The following is a 15,900-nucleotide window of genomic DNA, read 5'->3' as shown; positions in this document are numbered from 1 at the left end:
AAACTTACTGTGGTGAGCATTTCACAATATGTCCAGACCCCAAATCATTGTGCTGTGTACCTGAAGCGAATACACTGTTACATATCAATCATATCTCAACAACACTGGGGGGGGGGGGAACAGTAAACGTCCCCATCATGAGATCCTAACCAAACGAAACAAAAAAGTAGCAACAATTCTTCACTCCAGACTCTACCAGAATGTAAGACTGTGCTTTGGATTTGGCCGTGGGCTGTGGCCTGCTGACCCTTCCCATGGTAGATGATGTGCTATCGAGAAAAAAAAATGGAGGTGTCCGTGGCCACCCCAGATTCCCAAGAGACCCTCTCTCAGCCCTTGTCCTCGTGCCGTTGATTCTATCTTGGGTTGGGGACCCCAGAAGCAGACCCTGAAACCAGATTGGAAGGCAAGTGACTTACATGGGAGGAGGTCCCCGAACGTCCCGGTGGGACAGTGACGGGGTAGGACGGGGAACGGACACAGTAAGCAAAAGCGTTCTGTTGACCCAGCTACCGCGGTGGGCAGCGGCAGCTGGTCCTGCTGGGGACCCCGACACAGGTGCACGGCAGAGTTATCTGCTACACAGGTGAGTGACAGTGACTTGGGGTAATCACCCTCCAGCTGCACCAGCCGTTCGCTGGGGTAGCTGAGGGCTGCGCGCGAGCCATGGAGACTCCCGGGTGAGCATGGCTGGTGATGATGGGGCCTTGGGGCCCAGAAGTGGCACATACCAGGGGACTCGAGTGGGGTGCTGGCAGCCCCCTCCTTCCGTGACCGCCTCTTTGGGAGCATGCACTTCCTTATTCAAAACAGCGCTCCTTTTTCTAGAAATAGCTAATCTCAGTTAGTGAGCTCACGTAAGGAAACCACTCTCTCCATTCCCCCTGCTCCATGTAAAAGGATTAGTAAATGAAAGTTTAAATATATATTTTTGACAAACCCAAGAACGCAAGCCCCTAGACGGTAGGGATGAGATCAGCGGGTTGTTTCTCCCCCCTTTTATTCATAGCACCTCGTTCCTTCCGAAGGCTCAGTACCAACGCCACGTTAACAAAACCTTCCACTCTGGGGCGGGTGGTGAAAGAAGGAGGCGCCGAGGTGGTGCAGGGGGTCGAGGCTGTCCCAGGGCGCCTTTTAACAGGAGAGAAACATAGCTGCAGCCGCGAGCCCAGGGTCACAGGATGAGCGACAGTACAGCCATGTCATTGTCACGGGCCCCGCTCCACCCAGGGGTGTGCGGACTGAACACTGCAGCCCCCGTGGCACTGTCATCCTGCACCCTCGGACCACGGGCCCCCAACCCCAGTGTTGAGACAGAGTGGACGGTGCCACTCAGTGGGTCCCCAGACCATCCCAGTCAACTCCGCAGCAGGTGTGAAGGGTCTTCTAGGCACAGGGTGGGGCGGGAGGCAGCAGTGGGCGCTGTGGCCCATCTCGTGGGTGGCCCGGTGTGTGCACCCAAGACGGATTGGTTCACACCCAAAGGACGGTTCAGAGACTGCTGGAAAAACGGGGCACGCATCCTTGCACCGAGGGGTGTGGGTATTGGGTACCATCTGCTTTGGATGTGTGTGCCCCAGAGTAGCACATGTTTATTACTTGAACTTGGATAAATACTGTATTCTACATAGGAATTCATGCAGTTCAACAGTCCACCCCCAACACACACCAGCTCAGCTACACAGCATGTTCCGTTCACAAGAGTGTTGCCATGGAAACAAGACAAGGTTGCATGTCTGAGCACTTCTGCTGGAGGGCCTGGCCAAGGCTATTAGGCAAGAAAAAGAAAGAATAGGTATACGGATTAGAAAAAAAAAAATACGACTACCTCTCTGTACAGATGACATGATCCTGTATATGGAAGATCTCAAGAAATCCACTGAAACACTATTAAAGCTAATCAACGGTTTCAGGAAGATTGAGAGATACAAGATAAATATACAAAAATCAATTGCATTTCTGTACACTAGCAATAAACAATCTGAAAACAAAACCAAGAAAACTGTTTACAATATTTAGAAAAAGTTAAGGAGTGCCTGGGTGGCTCAGTCAGTTAAGCATTCAACTTTGGCTCAGGTCACGATTCCACAGTTGGTGGGTTCGAGCCCCACGTCATGCTCTATGCTGACAGCTCAGAGCCTGGAGCCTGTTTCAGATTCTATGTCTCCCTCTCTCTCTCTCTCAAAAATAAGTAAACATTTAAAAAAAAAAAGGAAAGGAAAAGTTAAAACTATTTATTTACAATAGCATCAAAAGCAATAAAATAACTGAAGAATAAATTTAACAGAAGTGAAGACTTATACACTGAAAACCATAAACCTATCATTGAAAGACATTAAAGATGTAAATAAATGAGAAGACATCCCATGTTTGTCCTCCTCAAATTGATACACAGATTCAACACAATTCCTAGCAAAACCTTCTCTGCCTGTTTAGCAAAAATTGACGAGCTAGCCCTAAAAGTCATGCGGAAATTTAAAGACCCCAGAACAGCCAAGACAATCTTGCAAATGAATAACAAAGTTGAAGAACTCATACCTTCTGATTTCAAAGCTCACTACCAAGCTAATGTAATCAGTGTGTTGTAGTATTAGCTTAAGGATGGACATATACATAATGGAATAAAATTGAGACTCTGAAAATAAACCTCTATTTATAGACAGTTGATTTTCAACAAAGAGGCCAAAACAATTCATTGAGAGAACTGTCTTTTCAATTAGGGTGCTGGGACAAAGAGAGGTCTACCCACAAAAGAATGAATTTGGATCCCTACCTCACTCTATACACAAATATTACATCAAAGTGGATCCCACACCTAAATGTAAGGACTAAACTTATGACCCTCTTGGAAGAAAACGTGAGTATACATTTGTGATCTCGGATTAGTCACTGATTCCTTAGATATTTCACCAGTGCATGTGACAAAAGACAAAATCAAGTGGACTACATCAAAATTAAAACTTTTCCTACAAACGATACCATCAGGAAAGTGAAAAGAACCCACAGAATGAGGGAGAATATCTACAGACCACAAATCTGATAAGGGACTCGTATCCAGCATACATAAAGAGCTCTTACAACTCAATAATAAAAAGTCAACCCCGTTTTTTTAAATGGTCAAAGAATGTGAATGGACAGCTCTATAAAGGAGATATGCAAATAACGAGTAAACACAAGGAAAGATGCTCAGTGTCATTAGTCATCAGGGAAACACAGATTAAACCCACAATGAGATACCACTTCACGCCCATTAGAATGGTTATGATAGAAGACACCGACAGTAGCGAGTGTTGGCAAGAAAAGGAAAAATTGGCTCATACATTGTTGGTGGGAATGTAAAATGGTGGAGCTGCTTTGGAAAACAGTTTGGCAGGTCCCCAAGATGTTAGAGTTCAATGTGGCCCCGCAGTGCTACTCTTAGTTACCTACTCAAGTAAGAGGAAACAGATGTCAACACAAAAGCTTGTACGTAAATGTTCATAGCATTATTTGTAGTTACTCCAAAGTGGAAACAACCTGTATGTCCATCAACTGATAAAAAGACCAACCAAATGTGTATTTAGAGAAAAGAGTATTATTTGGCAACACAAGGAATAAAATGCTGATTTATGCCATGACCCAGATGAACCCTGGAAGCCTTTGGCTAAATGAAAGAAGCCGGATACAAAGGTCCTCCTCCTGCCTGCTTCCTTTTGTATGAAATGTCCAGAAAAGGCAAATCCATAGAAATAGAGAGTAGATTCGTGGCCAGCCACAGGGTCGGGGGAGGGAGGGTAGGAAGGGGTGGTGGAGGAGGGGCTTGGAGGGAGGGGCAAGAATGACTGCCTGTGGGTACCGGGTTGGTTTGGGGGGTGGTGATTAAAATGTTCTCTAATTAGGTTAGGGTGTGATTACACAACTCTGTAGAGATAGATACCAAAACCCATTGAATTACACACTTTATTTTTTTTAATTGTCACTTTTACCATGAAGCCTTTTATTTTTTATTTTTTTAAAATATTTATTGTCAAGTTAGCTAACATACGGTGTATACAGTGTATTCTTGGCTTTGGGAGTAGATTCCTATGATTCATCGCTTACATACAACACCCAGTGCTCATCCCAACAGGTGCCCTCCTCAGTGCCCATCACCCATTTGCCCCTCTTCCCCGTCCCCATCCACCATCAGTTTGTTCTCTGTATTTAAGAGTCTCTTATGGTTTGCCTCCCACCCTCTCTATTTGAAACTATTTTTCCCCTTCCCCTCCCCCATGGTCTTCTGTTAAGTTTCTCAAGACCCACAGATGCGTGAAAACATGTGATATTTGTCTTTCTCTGCCTGACTTATTTCATTCAGCATAATACCCTCCAGTTCCATCTATGTTGCTACAAATGGCAAGATTTCATTCTCTTTCATTGCCAAGTAGTATTCCGTTGTATATATAAACCACATCTTTATCCATTCATCAGTTGAATTGGGGCTCTTTCCATACTTTGGCTATTGTTGAAAGCACTGCCATAAACATTGGGGTACATGTGCCCCCATGAATCAGCACTCCTGTATCCTTTGGATAAATTCCTAGTAGTGCTATTATTGGGTCATAGGGTAGATCTATTTTTAATTTTTTGAGGCACCTCTATACTATCTTCCAGAGTGGCTGCACCAGTTTGCATTCCCACCAACAGTGTAGGAGGGTTCCCGTTTCTCCACATCCTTGCCAGCATCTGTTGTTTCCTGAATTGTTTATTTTAGCCACTCTGACCCGAGTGAGGTCATATCTCAGTGTGGTTTTGATTTGTATTTCCCTGATGATCAGTGACGCTGAGCATCGTTTCCTGTGTCTGTTCCATCTGGATGTCTTCTTGGGAGAAGTGTCTATTCATGCCTTCTTCGCATTTCTTCACTGGATTATTTGTTTTTTGGGTGTTGAGGTTGGTAAGTTCTTTATAAAGATTTTGGATACTAACTCTTTATCTGATATGTCGTTTGCAAATGTCTTCTCCCATTCCGTCGGTTGCCTTTTGGTTTTGCTGATTGTGTCCTTCGCTGTGCAGGAGCTTTTTATCTTGATGAGGTCCCAGTAGTTCATTTTTGCTTTTATTTCCCTTGCCTTTGGAGACGGTTTGAGTAAGAAGTTGCTGCGGCTGAGGTCAAAGAGGTTGTTGCCTGTGTTCTCCTCTAGGGTTTTGATGGTTTCCTGTCTCACATTCAGGTCCTTCATCCATTTAGAGTTTATTTTTGTGTATGGTGTAAGAAAGTGGTCTAGTTTCATTCTTCTGCATGTTGCTGTCCGGCTCTCCCAGCACCATTTGCTAAAGAGACTGTCTTTTTTCCGTTGGATATTCTTTCCTGCTTTGTCAAAGATTAGTTGGCCATACATTTGTGGGTCCAATTTTGGGTTCTCTATTCTCTTCCATTGGTCTAGGTGTCTGTTTTGTGCCAGTACCGTACTGTGTAGATGCTTATGGCTTTGTAGTAGAGGCTAAAGTCCGGGATTGTGATGCCTCCCGCTTTGGTTTTCTTTTTCAACATTACTTTGGCTATGTGGGTTCTTTTGTGGTTCCATACAAATTTTAGGATTGTTTCTTCTAGCTTTGAGAAGAATGCCGGTACAATTTTGATTGAATTGCACACTTTAAATAGGTGAGCTTTATGGTACACAGATTATATCTCAATAAAGCTCTTTAAAATTTAAAAGTTCCTACAGGTTCAGAACTGCTTAAGTTCTGTTGAGACCAGTTCTCCTCTCGTGGTTCTCCTGTGGCATTGTACACATTTGTCCTTCAACAGCCGATTCCTAATGGGTAACACTAGCACAGGGATTATAAAGAACAAAACAAAACTTGAGTTATTTCATTTCTACCATTCCTGTGGCCACTAGGAGTTGTTTTTACGTTTAAAATTTAAAACAGGGAAACAAGGTGAATCACAAGCTGTAGTCTTTATTTCATTAAGTATGCATTTTAGTTCACATACGAGATATTTTCTTGAATTTGAACACTTTAAAAAAAATGTTTTTTAATGTTTATTTTGGAGAGAAAGAGAGAGACAGAGCATGAGTGGGGGAGGGGCAGAGAGAGAGGGAGACACAGAATCGGAAGCAGCTCCAGGCTCTGAGCCATCAGCCCAGAGCCTGATGCGGGGCTCGAACTCACGGACCACGAGATGGTCACCTGAGCCGAAGTTGTATGGTTTACTCACTGAGCCACCCAGGTGCCCCTGAACACTATCTTTAACATTGAAATTCCTCCTTTTTTACAACTGGTCAATATCTGAAAACCAAAACCAAACAAATAATGACCGCTGCCGATCATGACAGAATTGTTACCGAAACTAATTTTGAAGTACAGAGCGTAGTGTTAAAACTGATCTGCTCTGGGGGTGCCTCCGTGGTTCGGTCGATTGAGGGTCCGACTTCGGCTCAGGTCATGATCTCACGGGTTGTGAGTTCGAGCCCCGCGTCGGGCTCTGTGCTGACAGCTCAGAGCCTGGAACCTGCTTCGGATTCTGTGTCTCCCTCTCTCTCTACCCCTCCCCTGCTCATGCTGTGTCCTGCTCTGCCTCTTAAAAAAATACAACGTTAAAAAAATTTTTTTTTTTTAATGATCTGCTCTGGTCGTCACACAGGCCAATGCTCATCCTGGAGGTGGGACATGTCTGGAAGGGTTGGAACGGCATGTGCTAAACAAGCTATACCCACAGGAATATATGCTGGCCTGATGCAACATAATAGTTGCATCTTAATAGAATATTGATACATTTCACGTGTGGGTCGAGTACTTTTAACATCGCGTGGGCCATTTACACATCGTAATTTAATCTTCGCAACCCCTGACGCTGAAGTCAGTGCTGAAGAAAAGTAGCGTGTATACGGGATATGTAGCTGGTGTAGCGGGTGCATGAGTGTGCATGTTTGGTTGTTTGGCGGTTTTTCTTTGGTTTGGCTTCATCCCTCCGGGCAGCTCAGACACTATGCCGAAGGAAACCCTCTACCTCCACGGCGTCTAATGTACTCATTCGGTGCGTTTGTCTCTTGGGTGAGCATTTCGTTGTTCGTTCCCAGCGTTTGCTTCTGTGGGATCCCTCCTAGGATAATTTGTTCTAACTCACACCTGCTTTCCTTCCTTCCTTCCTTCCTTCCTTCCTTCCTTCCTTCCTTCCTTCCTTCCTTCCTTCCTTCCTTCCTTCCTTCCTCGCTCCTTGCCAAGCTCCCTTCCTCCTATCTGCTCTCCCGACTGCTCCTCGATCTGCCGCCCTTGCAAAGTTTCTCTGTGTCCCCACACCCTGAACTCAGCCGTTTCGGTGCGCACATTTCAAACGGACACCAGCCTTTCGATTAAAAAAATCAAAGGTCAGAAACGCCAGTGTTCCACCCCGCACACAGCTAAGATCAAAGTAGAGAGCAGTGCGCTTAATTTTATAGAATGTAAAATATTCCCAGGCACAAGCTTAAAAGGATTAAGTAAGCACACACGCCCAGAAAGGCATCTAACTCTTCTAACTAGTCGTCCCGTAACGGTCACGCGCTGGCGTCGACATGGATAAAGCGACAGGTTCTCTTCGCATCCTTCACGGAGGGCTGTTACTTTTTCGCTGGCTGGAGTGAGCTCACCAGTGCCGTGCTCAGCTGGACCTTGGGGAAATATACTGAAGTGTGTCATGCACACAGATGCTGAGAGATGCCTCATAAAAACCCAGACTACGACAAAACAGTTCGGGAACCACTGATGTGTAGATGACTACGTTTAAAGTGGCCAATTCTAGAAGCCGCCACATTCGTAGTTTTAATGAGCCCTGACTCTGGTGCTCAAACATTGCGTGCTAAAAACAGACATAACTCAGCCATTGGCATTGCTTGGGCGTTTCCAGTCGCTTTTTCTAAAAGCAGAGGGAGGGGGAGAAAGCATTTGGCAGGCACGGTGATGGATGAGCGGGGCGGCATATTTTCCGTTTTTAAACAGGGGGACCGCAAGCAAATATCAGGCCACTCTTACGGTCTGTGTGCAGAGCAACGGACTCCGCTTGATGAAGCACCTTTCAAGCCTCAGGTAACCCCGAGCGTTTTAGAGCCTCATCAGTTACACGCTGGTAATACAGTCCCCGAAGACAAACAAAGCATCCATTATGCGCTCGCCGCAGTAGCTCACGCGCGTTTCTGGTCATTACTGCGATTATTCATTATTTATTCGGAGCCGCAAGCGCACACGCCACGCTGTAAAATGGATGTAATGTGCCAATTACCCTAATGTCGATTAACCGAGAAAGAAAACGGTCAAGTTTCCGAGACCGTCATCTATCCCCTTGGAAAGGGGGCACATGGACAGCAGACGGCCGTGGGTGGCGGGTGGGGCGATCCTACGTTTTCCCGACATCTGCCTGCCGCACGAGACGGCCCCTCCATGGCCCATCACGAGGCCGCCCTCCTGGGCTTCGGCTGAAATCATGAGCCGCGTGTCATTCTATACATTTCCTGCAGAAATGCCTCCCCATCAATACTGTGGCAGAGTGAATTTCAAGGTATCTTCCCCCCATGAGATATATAGACGGCTATCATCATATTTCATAGCTCAAGCAATTGAAAACTGTTGAATGTATATTACTAGCCTACAGATGGGAACATTTTCCTCCTGGATTTAAGCCATGCTTTCTGCAGGAATTAAAGGGGAAACACACACACACACACACACACACACACACACACACATGCACACACACAAGTCAAGGGTCATTTAAGGTGTTCAGCATACAGGAACCTCTCGGCGGGTGGTTGTGTTGTTGTTTTTTTATCAGCGTGCGGTAATACAGATCCACTGACACCCTTCTGAGTCATCTCGGCATAGGGAGATGGGATGGAAACATCCTGAAACGGAGAGGAATGAGCGCGAAGGGGCCGAGACAGCAATAACAGCATAAAAGCACGAAGTACGTTAAACGTAATTAAAGGCTGGAAGGCTGTTTTGCTCCTGATGCTATTTTCGGGGGTACTAATACATACAATGGCAGCGAGGTGTGGCATCTGGGAGAAAAGCAATATATTAATTCTCAGATCAATAGTTTGTGAAATGCCTTTTTGCTGTCCCAAGCGTACGACCGTTTCAGTGATAAGGAGTGATTTTCCTGGAGTCGAAGCTGGCTGCCACCGGATGGGATTGCTCTCTGGAGGGGAGGTGGGGCGGGGGGTGGGGAGCAGCAGCCGAGAAGCGGTCATCAAAGAGCAAGAACCTCATCGTCCCCCCGGGGTCCCCGCGCTCGTGCTGTTTTGCTCTCGGTGCAGCACAGAAGTGTCTCAGAACCCAGCGCGGCGACTGGCTCAGTGCTACGGCTCTAGGTAACGCCAGCCTCTCGTTCCTCCTCCTGCTGCCCTCCTGTCGGGGCTCCAGCAGCTCTTAACCTCTGTCGATGGCTAGAATCGTTCCGGGGGCAGGAGAATTGAAGGTCGGAATGTTGGTGAACTCTTTGAGACCTTTTGGGGAACAATAATGAAAATGGGGGGGGGGGTCGCAGGCAAAGCTGGTAAATTAGGGCAGTGGAATGAATTTAATGAAAAGCAGCCGCCATGCAGCTACAGCCCGGCTCCCCGCTGGTCAGTTTGGGGTGACCCCATGGCAGGAAACATGGCCTTCCCGGGGCAGCCTGTCCCCTCCAAGGGAGCTCACTCTACGGGCTCCTGTGGCTCCACCCGGGGTCCCTCCCTCCCCGTTCAGCATTTACACACACACGCACGCACACACACACACCCCTCTGCTCTTGGGCTCTCCTTGCTTTCCCTCTAAAAGCATCCCTTCCTGAAATAACCCCCGGATCCCACCTCTGCTCCAATGGGGAGAAAGTTGGGCCTGGACACAGGTGACCACCAGCACCTCCTTCCTTTCTCAGCTGCCCCACATCCGGGAAGACGGGGTCTCCTGGAGTTCTCTCAATGGCTGGCCAGGGGGACAGACGGGGTTCCTGACATGGACCAGACCTGGGTCTCAGGCTGCCCCCACAAACGCCGAAGGCCACAGCACACCCTGCAGAGACAGGCCTCGCCTGCCCGGGGGGAAACACCGTCCCTGAGGAAGAGCCTGCTGAGGTGTGCCAGGTGACCCCCCAGCACGGGCTGCAGGTGGCTTTCGGGGCTGGGGAAGACCGTGGCAGATACCCACCGAAGCCAAGGGAGAGCCAGCCAGGCCGGACACGCAGGTGTTCAGGTGCAGGAGCAAGACGTGGGCCCTGAATTCCAGCAGGGGGAGCGGCGCCCAGGCGAGAAAGACACCTGCAGACCCAGGGAACCAGAGGGCAGAGTCTGGGGACCCCAAGTCTTCCTGGTGGCCCTCCAGATCCCACAAGCAAGGCACTCTTCTCCCACACGGTCCAACACCATCCAGGGGAGCACAGAGGGAGGGGCAGCCATAGGAGAGACGAAACGTTTTATTCCAGAACGTTCTACCTGAAGGCACTGTGAAATTAGTGCACCCACCTACGTTTTAAGGCAGGGAGAGCAAAAACTTTGACTTGTCCTACTTACACGAGAAGGGGCCCAGAAGGAAGACAAGATCGCTTCCAAATAAAACGGGTTTTTCTCCAGACACACATCCGGTAGCGTGAGTGACCCTGTGGCCCCAGTGCACGTGCACATGGTGACAGCTTGAATGCAGGGAGCTTCAGGGACTAAACCAAGCAGCTCCCTCGTGGGGTTTTGTTATTCAGGGGTTCCCTCCCTGGCTTCTCATAGACATGATACATTTTCTCATAAAAGAATTACGTGTATATGGAAACACGTTTTCCGGTGGAAAAGGACATCGAGGGAAGGGCAAAAATCACCCACACTGGCCCCATTTGCTTTTGCCTAGCTCGACCCCTCGGGAATGACATCTGGGGACAAATGAGGTTTTCAGGTGGATCTGGCATCAGACCTGGTCTGCTCCTGTAATCACACGGTGGCTAGTTTTTTTTGGTGACGAGGTGTCTTTCCTGAGAGGTCAGGTGCACGCTGACTTTTCTTCCCAGGCTTACCACCCCTTTACTGTTCTTTTTTTTTTTTTTTTTTTTCTGCTGTTCTCATGGACTTCTTTCGCTCGTTCTCAGAGCCCGTGTCCTCCTCTTAGATTGCCTTTTCATGTTGTAGTACATTCTCGGGTAATTTTTTTTTTTTTTCTCCCTGAGAAGTGCTTGGGAAGTAAATTTCCAAAATCCCTGCATGTCTAAGAATGTGTTTATTTTGTTCTCACACTTGATTGATTATTTGGTTGAATACAGAACTCCACGTTTAGAGTAAATCTCCCAGAGAACGCTGGAGCATTACTTCATTATCTCTTTGCTGGAAGATAATCCAGTGCTGCTGATGAGAAGCCAGAGTGCCACCTGATCCTTGGCCTTGGCTTGCATTTTTTCTCTCTTTTTAGAAGATTGTAGAAGCTTCTCATCACCCACCTTTTTTTTTTTTCCTCTGCTATTTCATGAGGATGTAGCAAGGTCCGAAACTTTATTCATTCTCCATGGCGGTTCTCAGCGGGCCCTCTCACTGCGGACAGCTGTCACTCCTCAGCCCTGACAAGTATTACTGTCACCGTTTCGTGACTCGCTTCCTCCATAGTCTCTCTCCCTGCCTCAGTGCTTCTCAAGTGGCTGTTGGCCTCTTCAGAGTCGATCCCATAACATCTCAACTTGTAGCTCTCACTTTTCGTTTCTGTGTGGGTTTTATTTTGTTTATTTGTCAGCCTAGGAGACCTCCCCGATGGACATCTCCCGGTCCCTCTATTGTGTTGTACATACATACTAACTTCTTGTGTTTTAGCAACTGTGATTCATATTTCCATAAACTGTCCCTCTGTTCAGGCGGCCTGTTTTGTTGCAATCTGTTCTTATTTTGCAGGTGTGATTTCTGCTGGAATTTCTCTTGGGATACTCATTACAGGGTGTTTTGTTTGTTTTGTTTGTTTTTCAGGTAGAGGGTTGGAGAATGTTTTCTACCATAGATAGTTAAGGAGGCACCGCTTTATGGGGCCAGGTTGGGGGACATCTGTCTCACTGCTGTATGTCACATGAAGAGGGGTCTCCTTGCCACGGTCCCCACTTGAGAGCCCTTGCTCAGAGCAGAAATATTAGAAATATTTCTTTGGCCTTAAAATTTTAAATTTTTGAGTAGCAACATCAAAAAACAGATGAGATTCATTTTAATAATATATTTTATTTAACTGAACATATTGAGAATACTGTTATTTCAACATGCAATCATTATCAAAATTATGAATGAGGTATTTTTGTATTCTTTCTAAAAAATGTTTATTTTTGAAAGAGAGAGAGAGAGAGAGAGAGCACGTGCACATGAGCAGGAGAGGGGCAGAGACAGAGGGAGAGAGAAACCAATCCCAAGCAGGCTCCACACGTTCACCGCGGAGCCTGACGCAGGGCTCGATCTCAGGAACTGTGAGATCATGACGTGAGCCGAAATCAAGAGTCAGATGCCTAACCGACTGAGTCACCCAGGTGCCCCTTATAAGTCTTCAAAGTCTGGTGTGTCTTTTACACTTTTAGCGCCTGAATTCAGACACTACATTTTCCTTGAAAATAATTGACCTCTATGTAGATTTTGTAAAGTTCACAGTTGAAAAAGGAGATTAATATGCTCAAATTGCATATTAACGTAACACAGTTAAAAGTTTTCCAGTAGCAGATTCAAGTATCGGTTTTTAGATTTTAATTAAAGTTAACGAAAGTCTCGTGGAATTTTAAATTCCACTTCTCATCCACACCAGCCACACGTCAAGCGCTCAGTAGCCAAGTGTGACTAGTGGCTGCCATATTGGACCACACGGTTCTGTATCTTCATAGGGGTTTGGGTTCCACGGTGTATACATTTCTCAAAACTTATTTCGTGACGCAGTTAAAATCCATAAATTTTACCTGAAACCGCCTCCTGTTGATGATAGGCACGTATGTAAATTTTACCCAAAAAACACCTCTAGTTAATGATACGCATGAGGAAGTATTTACAGGTGAAGCATGCTGATGTTTTCAACTTACTTTGCAACGCATAATAAGAAACAAGGATTGGGGCGCCTGGGTGGCTCAGTCGGTTAAGCATCCGACTTCGGCTCAGGTCATGATCTCGCGGTTCGTGAGTTCGAGCCCCGTGTCGGGCTCTGTGCCGACAGCTCGGAGCCTGGAGCCTGCTTCGGATTCTGTGTCTGTTTCTCTCTCTGCCCCTTCCCCACTCATACTCTGTCTCTCTCACAAAAATAAACAAACATTAAAAAATAAATAAGGATTGATTTCTACACGGGTACATGATAAATCAAATACAGCAGAATGTTCATTTTAGAGTCAGGTGGGTGGGATATATGGGTGTTCACCATATAATTTTTCTAACTTTTCTGAATGCTTAAAAACTCTATTAAGGTGTTGGGGAGAAAAAGAGACAGGTCTTCACCGACCTATACCTGCATGTAATCCACTGCTAAATCTCAGAAACACAGCGTTGACTGAAAGAAGCCAGCCCCACAAGAGAATCTACGTAAGGCTCCATTTGCACAAAGTTTTCGGACGTTCTAGGCACAACTGACCTCTGCTGTTCGAGGTCAGAATGTGGTGATCTGTGGTGGGGAGGGTGCCTCAAAGGGGGCATAACTGGGAGTTCCGGGGTACAGATGGAGTTCTCTTTCTGATTACATGTGTGGGTCACACGGGTGTGTGTTTGCTTTGACAACTCACCCCAGCTTCTTGCAGAACTTTGCGCTTGGAAGGATGACAACTGCATAATGGGTTTTGTCGTTCCAAGGCGTGCGTACCCTTCACACACGGCACGGGGGAAACCAGACTTCTCTAAGACCACACTGCCTGATTTCAAGGTTTCCCGGAGTGTGCCAGGGAGATCGCTGCTCCCAGGCGAGTCTTCGGGGAACAAGGACTTGGAGGCACTGGGCCTCGGTGCCGTTTCTCTGGGGAACTTTCCGTGCGCGTGTGGATTGCGTTCTTGAGCCTGATCTGCAGAAAGGAAACCCTGTTCCGTGGCCCCTGGCACATGTGCACCACCAACACTACGCCCCTCAAGACTGCCGAGACTTCAGACCCCCCTGTGCTCCTGCCATGATTTACTTCTCTCTCGCTTAGTGGCTTAACGAACCAAATGCCTCTCCCTTTGGTGGCTCGAGGAACCCTTCTCCGAGAACTTAAAACATGAGACAGGAGGGCACGTTCTTCAGCTATCACAGGGGGAATCAAAGGAGGGGCAGAGGGAGAGAAGAGTGGTAAACTGAGGCAGAACAGGAGGGGTGTTGGGGGGGCGGGGCAAACAGTGGCAAATCAAGGAGACTAAGCCCCAGTATTCTCAGAATGCCTCCAGCGCACCCAGATTTTTAGCTGGTGATTCAGGACCGTCCTGCCCACTCGGTGCTCCTTTACTGGTCGTGAAAGAGCAAGGCCTACAGGGGCCTTTGGCGAGGAGATTACTAGAATTACAGAAACGTCGACCTCCAGAAATTACAGTTTCTCTTGCGAGGGTCGTGGAGCAGAACTTTGAGAGCACAAGTGGGGGTGGGTGTGCCAGGCCCAGGACAGCTGGGGCTGGGGAGAGGGCACAGGCGGGTCTGTCACCACAAAGTGCCTGGGAGGGGAGCCAGAGGCCCTTGGAGGAGAGATGACCGCCAGGCAAGCCCAAGGAAGTTTCCAGAACAGAGGCTGAGGGCAGGGAGAAGCCTGGAAGGACCCAAAGACTCGGGATTCCTTGTTTCCCTCTCCTTTGTGGGAAAAGCCTCCCGCCAAACCGCAAGGAGAGGTCTGGAAGTTCTTAAAAACGTGACAAGTTGCTTCTGAGGGGCGGCTGCTTAAGCCCTCCACCCAGGGCGGGAGGAGGGGGCGTCCCGCCCAAGGCGACAACCGTGCCTCGCAGCCTCCCAGGGCTGGGGCGGTGGACTGGGGGTGCAGCCGGCGCTGGGGCTCCCCCACCCTGGAGGGGGCCCCTCAGCCTCCCCTCCCCTCCCCGCCCGAGGACCCAAGCCCCGCCCCGCCCCCTCTTCCTTATCTCTTTCTAACCTTTTGCATTTTTTAGTCTCATTTCCTGTCGGGTTTTGCATTTCCCTCCCCCTGCCAGCCTATGACACACTTTCTCTCCTTTTTTCTTTCTTTCACCTCCTCTGGCCTCTGGACTCAGGCCTGGGCGGCGCACAGCCCCCTCCCGGCCCTGCAACCCCTGGGCGGGCGGTGCCCCTCGGACGGGACGGCCGGGCAGGGCCCGGGCCCAGGGGGAAGCCGGCGGCCTGCGCGGAGGAGGCGGCCGGCGCTGCTGGCGGAGCATGAGCCCCCAAGGTAGGCACCGGCGGACGCGGGGGTGGGGGGCGCTGTGTGGGGATGTCGCCGTGGGGGGGGGGGCGCCGTGGGGTGGGGGAAGGGGTGCGTCTGGAGGAGGGCACATGCGGGGGTGGGGACGGCGTGGGGTAGGGGGACGATGACGCAGCGGGGCTGCTGGGGTAAGTTGGGGGGCGCAGTCATTGAGGGGGGTGCGGCTGGGGGAGAGCATGTGCGGGGTGGGAGTGACTGAGGGGTCCGGACTCACCCGTCCTCACCCTCCTGGCCCCTGGGAGCTGGTCCCCCGTCCCTCTCTCCCCCTCCCCTCTTTCTCCACCTCACTCTTCCTGCCCCCCCCCTTCCCATCCAAGCCTGATTTCTTCCACTTTCTGCCTCCCTGTGTCCCCTCCGTGCCTCTCTGGGACAGTCTGTCTCCCTCCGGTGTCTCTGCCTGACAGGGCCCCCATGCCCCTGTGGCACTGGCCTGGCAGGGCGCCCCTGGGTGCACCTGCCCCACACAGAGGAAGAGAACCTTTTCTAACACCTGAAAGGACAGGAAGTTTCCAGACCACAGCGAAGCCTGACTCAGAGGCTCCCGAGAAGGTGGGGCCCCAGGCGGCGGAGGGGAGGGACAGCCTCTCCCACGGGGAGTCTAC

General features: G+C 48.9%; 1 protein-coding gene across 3 annotated transcripts in view; it reads left to right on the top strand.

Annotated features, from left to right (window-relative positions):
• CARD11 (caspase recruitment domain family member 11) overlaps positions 1 to 15,900 on the top strand; it is a 142,159-nt gene that overhangs the window by 12,441 nt on the left and 113,818 nt on the right. The window contains exon 2 of one of the 3 annotated variants that reach the window (XM_058711697.1): positions 7,942 to 8,028. The exons of 1 other annotated variant lie outside the window; for it this stretch is intronic. The gene's annotated coding sequence lies outside the window, so the exon portion shown is untranslated. Of the gene's footprint in view, positions 1 to 7,941; positions 8,029 to 15,041; positions 15,266 to 15,900 lie in introns of those variants that run through there. One more of the 3 variants, XM_058711694.1, reaches the window with a different exon arrangement.

Source organism: Neofelis nebulosa, chromosome 18 (assembly GCF_028018385.1).
Source record: "Neofelis nebulosa isolate mNeoNeb1 chromosome 18, mNeoNeb1.pri, whole genome shotgun sequence".
Taxonomy (NCBI): domain Eukaryota; kingdom Metazoa; phylum Chordata; class Mammalia; order Carnivora; family Felidae; genus Neofelis; species Neofelis nebulosa.
Note: the sequence above shows the minus strand (reverse complement) of the source record. Positions and strands in the feature narration are given on the sequence as shown.